This window comes from Chinchilla lanigera, unplaced genomic scaffold (genome assembly GCF_000276665.1).
Source record: "Chinchilla lanigera isolate Chin_1 unplaced genomic scaffold, ChiLan1.0 scaffold00014, whole genome shotgun sequence".
In the NCBI taxonomy this organism is placed as follows: Eukaryota; Metazoa; Chordata; class Mammalia; order Rodentia; family Chinchillidae; genus Chinchilla; species Chinchilla lanigera.
The window spans coordinates 30,256,282-30,266,572 of NW_004955415.1; positions in this window are offsets into that span (position 1 = coordinate 30,256,282).

A 10,291-nucleotide genomic window follows, 5' to 3' on the forward strand; every position below is an offset into this window, starting at 1 on the left:
TCACAGTCCTTGCACTGGGGTCAGAGGTGTTGCCCCTACAGGTGCCCCAGCAGAGTTCTGGGATCCTACTGGGACTGAGCGGGGACCACTGAAGCCATCTGCCCAGTCCACTGCAAGGTAGGGAGGCAAGTTGGGAGGGAGTGTGTGCCTGGCTGTCCTCAGGAAGCCATGTGGCCACCAGAAGACAGGTGTATAAGTTAGATGGTGGACCAGCCACACTGCAGGTGGACAGAAGTGAAGAACTAAGAGCTGTGTCAAAGGTCACTGAGCCTTTATGCGCCACATCAACACCAAGGTAATATAAAATTATAAGATTCACTGCACAAAAAAAAAAAATAAAAAAGATTCACTACACAACAGCAAACCATGAGGGCCTGCACACCAGAGGAAACACTCAAGTGAAAAACGGCAGGGTGGAGCCACCAGTTGAAGGGTGGGTCACTAGCACCTACTGCTTTTTTTTTTTTTTTTTGGTTTTTCTCCGGTACCGGGAACCGAACTCACGACTTTGCGCTTGCCAGGCAGGCGCTTTTGCCGCTGAGCTAAATCCCCAGCCCCCTTTTTTTTTTTTTTTTTTTTTTTTTTTTTTTTTGCACCTACTGCTTTGACTTCCATGGAGATCCGAGTTAAGATGTCCTGGGGTTAGTAACTCACTGGCTCCCAGGATCCCACAGGAGGAAGTGCCCACCTCAGACTCCAGCTGGAAACCCCTCCTAAGCTCTTATTTTGAAAAAGATATTTAAGATAGGCCAGGGGCTTTCTCTCAAAACATACAAGATCCTTACCATTCTCCTTAATACCTGTGAACAACCATTCATTCATCCATCTACCCATCCATCCATCCACTCACCCATCTACTTATCCATCCACCCACCTGCCATCCTGACAATTTTTGATCCTCCTTTGTGCTTGGCTGGGCACTGGATTCCAGGGAGGAATTCTTGTTTTTGTGATCCTTGAAGTCATTTAGAATGGACAGATTTGAGCAGTCACAGCAATGATCTGCTTCATTGCAGGCAACCCAAGGAGGAGTTCAGGGTGTCGTGACTTGATGTGGGTGTGAGCAATTTAGAAACTCTCCTCTGGAGTTAGAAGCTAAAGGAGAAATGGCTAAGAGGTAAGTGGTGTCTAGATGGGAGAACATTCAACAGGATAACTGAAGGGTGGTAAGAGTAGAGCCTGGGGAATAGCAGAGAGGCCATAGGGAAGACAGAGCCCTGTGATCCCAAATGATGAAGCACTGGGCTTTGTGTTGACATCCATGAGGGAAAGCTGAGGGCCGACACTAATCTGTGTGTAGTGAGCTGTCAATGGACCTGGAGCCACCTGGGACCACTTAGCAAGCAGATGCAGGTTTCCAAGCCTGGAAGGGGACAACATGGCCCAGCCTGGTTCTGGACTGGGGGTGGGAGACTTGAGAGACATTGAAGCTGCAGATCAGACTGTCCCCAGCACAAGGTGGGGTGGGTTTAGGGTACAAGGGCATAAAAGGATTTCGTGGTTCCTGCTTATGTTTCCAGGATCTGCTCAGGGTCCAGAGCTTCTGGCCCTTCTCCTCACAACCTCAGGACTCTGAATTCACTTTCAGAGCAGGAAAAGTAGTCAGATTCAAGATGACCTGAGAAGGCTGCTGTCCCTGGCTCCAGGCCCTGCACTGGGGCTGGGGGAGGGCAGTACTGGTCACCCCCTGGGGTTATCTGCAGGTAGAGGACTCTTTGATATCCATGAAATGAATCCAGTAGCTGTGGCCTTGGGTTGCATTGTGGGCTGGCGTCTACTTAGCCTTTCTCCTGACCTAGACCCTGCAGTACAGCCCAGAGCCAATTCTCAGGGAGCCCAACACCCTACAAGTGCCCCAACACCTGTGTTGTGTGTGCGTAGGGGATAAATGGAATGGTGCCTTCTGTGGTGAGCTCCTCTGTCCCTGGATCTTCACTACGCCCTTTAGCTGTACATGCTCTACACAGGATCTTTCAAACTCACTACTTTTCACTTAGCCAAGTGTTGACATCTGAAAGAAAACAATAAACCAGAAGCAAGTAAGCTTTTGCATTCATAAGCTAACCTAGGAAGTGTTTGTGAAACAGGCGGTAAGAAAGACCTGCCCTGGGATCTTGGTTTTCCCTTTACTGTTTCCCCTGAGGTCAGCCGTGCTTTTATCTCCAGCATCTGTAAATAAGGAGCAAGATACCCTTCTCACTCTCACATCAGTCACTGTGAGGTGGAGCTTCCCTTACCCTTGGAATCAAGGAGAAAGCAGCTGGCCAGCAGTGACAGTACGGCGTGTGTCACCTATCTCTGCCCGACAGTCCCCAAACACCGCCTGTGGAGTCCAAGTGCAGCAGCTTTCCTGCTGGGAACCCCATTTTCTCACCACTAGCCCCCATTCTTCTCCAGCTCTGGTCCCCTTGCCCTCAGGAAGAGGTGGAGGTTACGCAGGGCTCAGGGAAGCCGGAGAACTTGCTTTTCCTAGGTGGATTCTGGGAAAAGTCATGGCTAAACAGCACAGGATGTGCAGAGCCACCGTCCCAGGTCATCTACTTCTGCTCCCGAGGCCCGCTGTGTGCCCAGAGCACTCTGTCCATCACTGAAATACACAGCACATCATGTAGGAGTGGAATGCTCTGCTCCCAAATGTGCAGACAGTCTGATCTCAGTTATCTGTGGGCAGATTACCCAGTTTGTAGATCATTCTGACATCTGGGCTCTTTTTTCTTTTTCTCAGGACTACAGATTGAGGAAGGAGGTTTTACAAGGACTCCTGCCCTTGCCCTGGCTCCCTCGGTGCGAATGAGCATCTCCTGTGCCCGTGCTCTGCAGGAGAGAGCGGTGTGGATGGCGAGCACCAGGGGGATGGGTGAGAGCCCCAGGGAAGGGCTGGCCACCACCATTCTCTCGGGAGCAAAGGGCAGGTCTCAAGTGAGCCACGTACTCCAGCTGGATGGCTGGGCTGACCTGGAGAGGAGGACCTGTGTGTCCCACAGGTGCAGGTCACTGAGTTGGTGGCAGAACTCGAGGCCGATCCTGGTCAGACACAGGAGAATTGGGCAATACCAGTGGGGCTTCATCTACAGAAAATTTAAAATGGATGAAAGATTGTTATCTTTTTACTTTTGGTGGAGTCCCAGCAGTTCTAAACAAGGTCAGTGATGAGACCCCCTTCCCCAAAAAGTGATTGTTGTCTAAGCCCCAAACAACTCTGTCACCCCATTCTCTTACCCAGGCAAGCTTCCGATTAGCACACTGTACAACCTTATTCCAGAGATTTTTGCTCAGAGGTTGCTTGAGAAGTCCTAGCTGTGGGCTAGGCCCAGCCCATGAGGACTGAACTGACCCAGGCCCAGGGCCTTGCTGTCCAGCACGTAGAGCCACAGGACGTGTGGCTACAGATACAGGCAGGGAAGCCAGGAGCCCTGAGCTCGGATCTGCTGCAGGGTATTTGCCCGAGAGAGAGGAGTGGATGCTTTTGTTCAGGCATAGGCGGCCATCATACCATACCCCTCATAGTTCGAGTGGCTTTTGGGGAGGTTACCAAGCCTGAGCTTGTGATATCCAAAGGTCATTGCCCCAGGAGCTGGCTTCTCCAGTACATGTTCGTCCTTGAAAAGCACTGTGTGCTCTGCCTTGCCCCAGCGTGGGCCCAGGAGGGTCTGCCAGGAGGAAGACTTGAGAATGTGACTTAAGGAATTTCTGCCTGGGCAGGCAAGTCCCCAAGCCATCCTGGGGTCAGAGCTGGTGAGACCCTGGGTCTCCAGCCCCATGAGTCCACCTATTCCTGTCTATTTGGTGGAGCCACAGTAAACAGAGTCGGAGGTGGGAAGGAGCAAAACAGAAGTCTAGCCCCTCTGATGATCACCCTAAGGACACAAGGAGGTTCCAGCGCAGCGCTGAACTAAACAGGCAGCAGAAAGAGTAACAGGAGAAAAGGCACCAGGCCCTTGTGTGCTGGGAACACACAATAAGAAAGAAGTCGAAGAAGACTGTAAACAGCCTCCTCCTGGAGGAAGAGAATGGGAGTCGGTGAATTTAGAGGAACAGCGATGATTTCAGGGAGATGAAGGGGCCCAGGAGACAGAAATTAGCTCATAAAAGAGTCTCTTTGGAATTTGGATGAGCCCAGGACTCACAGCTCCTCAGGACATAGCATGTGACATTCTCTTTCATCATTTACATGGGACACTTCAGGGGGAGAAGGAAGGCACTGGTTCTCAGGCAGAAAAGGGAACCAAGGCAAAGTCTCTCCCAGCTACACGGCCTCTGGAACCTTCCATTTAAATCCAGGGCCCACCAGGGGACATACTCGGGATGGTGTTTTCTAGGTCTCAAGAGTGACCACTTGGAATTCTTGTGTTCAGAGTTCAAGTCAGGGAGGAGACAGGCGGTGGGACCCGATGTTTTGTTTGTATGCAAAAATTTTACCTCGTGCACAAGGGACTTAACTGAATTTGAGAAGCATTTTCAAAACTGAAAATTTCTCTTTCTTTCATTGTTTGGGTTACCACTCAAGAACAAAAGGAGAAACATCATTCTTATTGATTATGGCAGATTATCTCTGAAATCCTTTTGTCGTAGAGCTGTGGGTTTTGGCAAAGCCACTCATGGACACGGTCCTCATTCCAGGCTGCCTGTACCTGTTCTGGATTTAGGACACAGAAGACGTCCATGCTGGGTTCAAATCCCACTGCTCACTTACTGGCAGTGTGTCCTTGGCAAGCTGCTGAGCCACTCTGCTGCTGGCTGTGTCCTCCCACACACAACCACTGTTCCCTTAGCTGTCTGCCTATTTGGGGGCTTTGTGAAAGTGCTCCAACCTGGGACACACCCAGAACAGTGCTGACAACCATCTTGAGGGAGCCTCCAGATTTAAGGCCATCTTGCCTCTGCAACTCACCCAGGCTGAGGCAATGTGTACATTTGCTGGCTGTGGGCTTGGACTTAACCCTTTCACCTCTGGAGCCTTGACTTCCTATTTTATCAAATGAAGAGAATAAGAGTCACACCACCATTGTGCTGTGAAGAGGATTGCATGAAATGAGGCCCACAGCAGCCATCAGAAGGGAGCTATTGCTCTGCTGCAGCCACCAGTAGACAGCAGCCAGCAGTAGACAGCAGCCAGTGCACTGCAGCCATCAGTAGACAGTAATCAGAATCACTCCAGTGGTAATGAAAGGGAGATGAAACAATCGCCTCATTTGCAGGCCTCATCCTCACCCAGGCAAAACCAAAAAGAAGCAAGAGTCCCACTGCATGTGCTGACCATGTGGAGATTTCACATTCCAAAGCTTTCTTGCACTTCCAAGTTTTTGCATCCTTGGTTGATAAACATTCTTCTTAGAGGATTATTGGCTTGTCCACACTTAGTAAACAGTACCCTAACATAATTTATCGGGCAGAGTATTTATAGAAAACTTGACTTAGCCAAGCTTTGCTTTGAAGGCTCATTCATGTTTACCTCTTGCCAACCAGCAATGATAACAGAGGCCATGCGTCAGTCTTTGGACACAGATGGATCACAAAGAGGAAGGCACTGTCAGCAAGATTTCTCTCCAGCGACAGCTCTGCCTGAAACGCAAGGTATAAATCATGCTCCCAAGGCTGACTTGGGGGATTTGCAGCTCCATTTAGCATTTACAGATTCTCAGTGCTTCCGGAAGCTGTCCTAAGAGTTTGTCCCTATTTAGACAACAGTATTTGATCAAAATAAAAGTGAGACTTTGGCCCTAACAGTCCAAAATCAGATTCTCCAGAAAAAAGGGAACAATAATGTAACAATGATTTCAAAAGAAGCCATGAACCCAGAATTGAGAAAACTGCCCCACTGGGGAACATTCAGTTTCTTTTGGGAAGCTGACTGGGGAATCTCAGAGCCCCTGAGACATAGGAGCCCATTCTGGAGAGCAGACTTCCCAGGGGAGGTGTCAGGTGCTTCCTGGCCCACACCTAGCAAGGTAGGATTGCTCTTCCCAGCAGGGTTGGGGTGGGGCTTCCAGGATCCTGAAAGGAGGGATCTCAGCCCAGCCAAGGGGTCCGAGCTGCTGCCTATGTGCTCCTGGTTTGGTGGGCAGCTCCAAGCTCAGCTGACCCACCACCAGATGCAGATGCTAGCAGCTCCATCCTGCAGCTATGATTGGAGTCCAAAGGGCTACCCCTCCCCTTAGGCAGCTTCCTTGCTCTCTGGGCCTCAGGGTGCCTCACCCACAGAGGCATCAGGATTCGCAGGATGACCTAGTAAGGCACTTGGCACGGCGTGCACTTAGTCAGCAGTTGCCATGATCATTGAGTACACACAGCCTCCTTCACTGGCCTAATGGTCATGGATATGTTTGTTCTCTTGGTCTCCTCGGGAGGAGGAGATTTCTCACATGGCCTCCGTCAGCACTGATCCAGACACAGAGCCTCACACACGCATGCACGCAGAGAAGGGCAGCACCGGCCAAGGGTTGCAGGACAATGCACTGTGCAGGGCCAGTCAGGGCACAGGCGCCAGGCTGTGCAGTCTAACCTGGAACCAGGAACTGAGCTTCAGCCAGGCAGGAGTGTTCCCTACTTGGGAAGCTGAGTCTGCGTTGTATTCTGAGGCCCTAGAACCAGGTGACCAGTGGGCGATGCATCTTTGTACCAGTGCGTCCCCAGCTGCTGGCTCCCAGGGACATTGGCACCTGGTCTGGGCCAAGTGGTCTGGGGCGTTGGTACCTACAGCTCAGCGACAGGACTCCCAGTGCCCCTGGCCAAAGCCATCACTTGGTCCCAGAGGAAGACACGCTGGCTTTGGAGCCCCTGGTGCCAGCCGGGCCCTCAGGTGCAGGCCACATCGGAGCTTGGCTGGTCCTAGCACAGGGCTCCACAGGCAGCCCCACATAGAGCAGCCAGTGTACCGTGACTGGTGCAGCCACTCCTGGGGTGCTGGTCTTGCTGACCCCCCTGGGCTCCTCTGTGGACACCTGGATTCTCCTGGATTCTCCAGGATTCACCTGTGGGAGCAGAGCCTGGCCACAGAGTCCCTTCCTCATTCCTGGTCTGCTCACACTTTGTGACTTCAACAGAAGAACTCAGTTCTCCTGGGTCCTTCATGTTGCTCTGGAAGGACCAGAGAGATGCAGACCAGGGAAGAGGGGTGGGGACCTCCAGGGACCTGCACCTTCTTCACAGCCCCCACACCATCTTCCCTGAGCAGGAAATGAAGAGCAGGGTGCTGAGCAGCTGCTCCTGCCTCCTGGTGCTGCCACCACCACTACTTCCTAGTCCTGTTCTCTTGGAAGGCGGGTGTGTGCAAAGGGCCTGGGATGGCAGAACGTGTTCTCCAGGCCTCACTGGAGCCAAGCAAGCTGCAGTCACTGTGAGCAGGGCCAAGTAGCAGTAGAACTACATGATAGCTCTGCATGTCACCGCCTCCCCAGGATGAGTCCCCTGGGGTCTCACCCTGTGGCATTGACTGCTAGACCTGCACAGCACGCCTGAATATTTCAACAATCACCCACGCTTAAGAAGCACAAGACTTCAAAGAAAGACCTGGATTTCGGGCTTCTTTGAGGAAGTCCAAGTGTTCAGTCCCACTGTTCCCCCATGACATGGGGCTCAGAGGCCACACCACACCCTTACCAGGATTGGTGGCCATGTAGGGGCCTCACCCACTAACATGGAGTTGGGAGCCCACATCCCCCCATGCACAGTGGGAGTGGAGAGTCTTTATCCTGACATCTTGTGGGTTCTCGGTGTTTGTCCCACAGCTGTCCCCTTTAGTCTCTCGAGGAACTTGGTTGTCCACCAGATGCCAGTGGCCTCAGGAGAGGTGAGGGCCCTGTGCAGTAACAGAGTGGCAGGTGTGAGCCCTCCTCGGCTCATCTACCCGACTCCTGACCCAAGCAGGAGGAGGAAACACCTGGTGCTCGGGGAAAGTCCTTGCCCTTGGGAAGCAAGGGAGTCATGGCTATCTGTCCTCTGAGCAGCTGCTCCTCAGCTGGGGCCAGGACCAGCATGGAGCAGGAGAGGTGAGGAAGCTGGATCTCAGGGACTTCTGGAACCCAGAGTCTCCCCCGTGGGGCTTCTGTGACGTCACTACTGCTCTTCACTGGTGCACAGGAGGAGTCCCGGGAAGACACGCCTGGGCATTGAACCCCTGCATCACCCCACACCCACTGCTGTCACCTCCTCTTTCCCATGGGAATAAAGGATGTTGGTGCTCAGGTTCCAACACGCAGACCCGCTCCAGGGCTGCACTGGGAGCAGGCTGCACCCTCCCCCCTGGGAGAGAAAACATGGCTGTCTTGGTTACTTTTCTCTTGTTGCTGGAACAAAATACTTGATGCCCAAAATGAAGGAAGGAAAGGTTTATTTAGCTCACAGTTTGTGGAGGTTTCAGTCCATACTTGGCAGGTTACAAGGCAGAGTGGCACATGGCAGAGCGCTACAGCTCATGGCGGCAGAACACAGCAAAAGCAACAAGCACACAAGGGAGGAATGGTGGCAAGCAGCCTCTTCCTCTCCTTCACATATGCAAACTATCCACCCGAGGGCAGGTGTAGCTCTCACACCCATAATCAATCAAACTCTAAAAGCCTGCCCCATGACCGCATTAGGCTTTAGGGGGGACACCCAGACACAAACCATAACAATGGCCCTACTCATCCCCCACACAGTTCTGTGAGAACGTGAGCTGCAGGGCCAGGGCCACCACCACGCCTGAATCATTCAGCAGAGCACAGGTGGTACCACTCATTTCTTCTCTTTTAAAAGCAGAAGTGGGGGGCTGGGGATTTAGCTCAGCGGCAAAAGCGCTTGCCTGGCAACCGCAAGGTCCTGAGTTCGGTTCCCGGTACCGGAGAAAAACCAAAAAAAAGCAGAAGTGGTTTGGGTGTGTCAGTAACTCAGCCCTGAGCCGGGAGAAGATGTGGCCAATTTTCGGTAGTCATGTTACCACACTGCATCCACAGAATACAATAAAACCTGCAGCTCCCACTCCACCCCCAGCTGCAGGCCAGGAGCAGGGAGAAGCTATGCGGGAGCCCGCACCCCACAAGTCAACCCCAACCAGAGAGGTGGTGCCCAGGGACCTCCTCCCGCTCAGCTTGAGGTTTCATTTCCCACAAAGTCCAACCTGATTCTTAAGGACACAGAGAGGAGGCAGGTGACAAACTTGTGTCCTCTGAGACCAGCTCACAGGACTGTACAGGGTCACCCACTTCTTACCTCCCCCTTCTCTACACACTGTGTCCCCTCCTTGCTCCAATGGCCTTGCTCTGTCAGCACAGGGCTCCTCCATCTCCCTGGGTCCAGGGCTGTCTCCAGCCCCATCCTGTCTACGCCCAGCCTGCTCCCTCCTGTGGGTGGCTTCTTCCTTAGGTTGCACTCCCGTGCCCCTGCATGACCTCACCCACTCCCCAAACCTGTCACTGCCTCATGTCACAGATCTGCAGGCATGCATGTCCATGCCACACCTGTCTGTTCAGCACGGAGCACTACACCCAGAGTCTGTTTTCCCCTTGACACCTCAGCATCTCCAAGACCTGGATCACACCATGTCCCCACCACACACCAGTATCTTTGCCACCACTTCCCCCCGGGACCTTGGGGATGGGGGTCACCACACCTGGAGCCGTCTTCCCTCCACATGCCTGCCCATCTTCCAGGCCCTCTCCCCAGGCCCTTGTGGATTCCATCCAGGGCTCTGATCAGATGCTCCTGCAGCCTCCACCCTCTCTCTCCATTGCATATGGGAGATGTGCAAATAGGAACTGATCGCCCATACACACACACACAATCTCTCCTCATAATGATGATTTTATCCATCACTCTTGGATAAAATTAAAGCCTGCTGTGGTCTGGTCCTGCAAGGTACCTGACTCCTTCCCTATTTCCATCTCCCCATTCCCTAACCACACTGCATGAGAACTAAATGGAAGCTGGTCTGTCCTCTGCCAGCTGCAGGAAGCCAAGCTCCACACCATATCTTAGCAGCCCCTTGGCCACCAGCACTACCCTCACCAGGCTTTCTTCACCAAGCCCAGTGTTACCTCACAGCCCCACCAGGCTGTGGTCTCTGTTGGACCTGAGTTACAGGGCCTGGGAGGGAGGGGAGCAGCTCTATGCCTGAGCGGTGCAGGAGCCATCTCAGATGACTCTGAGGCAGGAACGCGCTGCAGGCCCAAACAGCTTAGCTCTTTCCTAACACCAGGGATTGCAAATGTCTCCCATACATGGCCCGATGGCAGGTATCTCCAGCTTGGTGGACAACTACTTAAATCTCTGCAGTTTAAAAGCAGCCACAGACAATAAAAAACAGGCAGACTGTGTC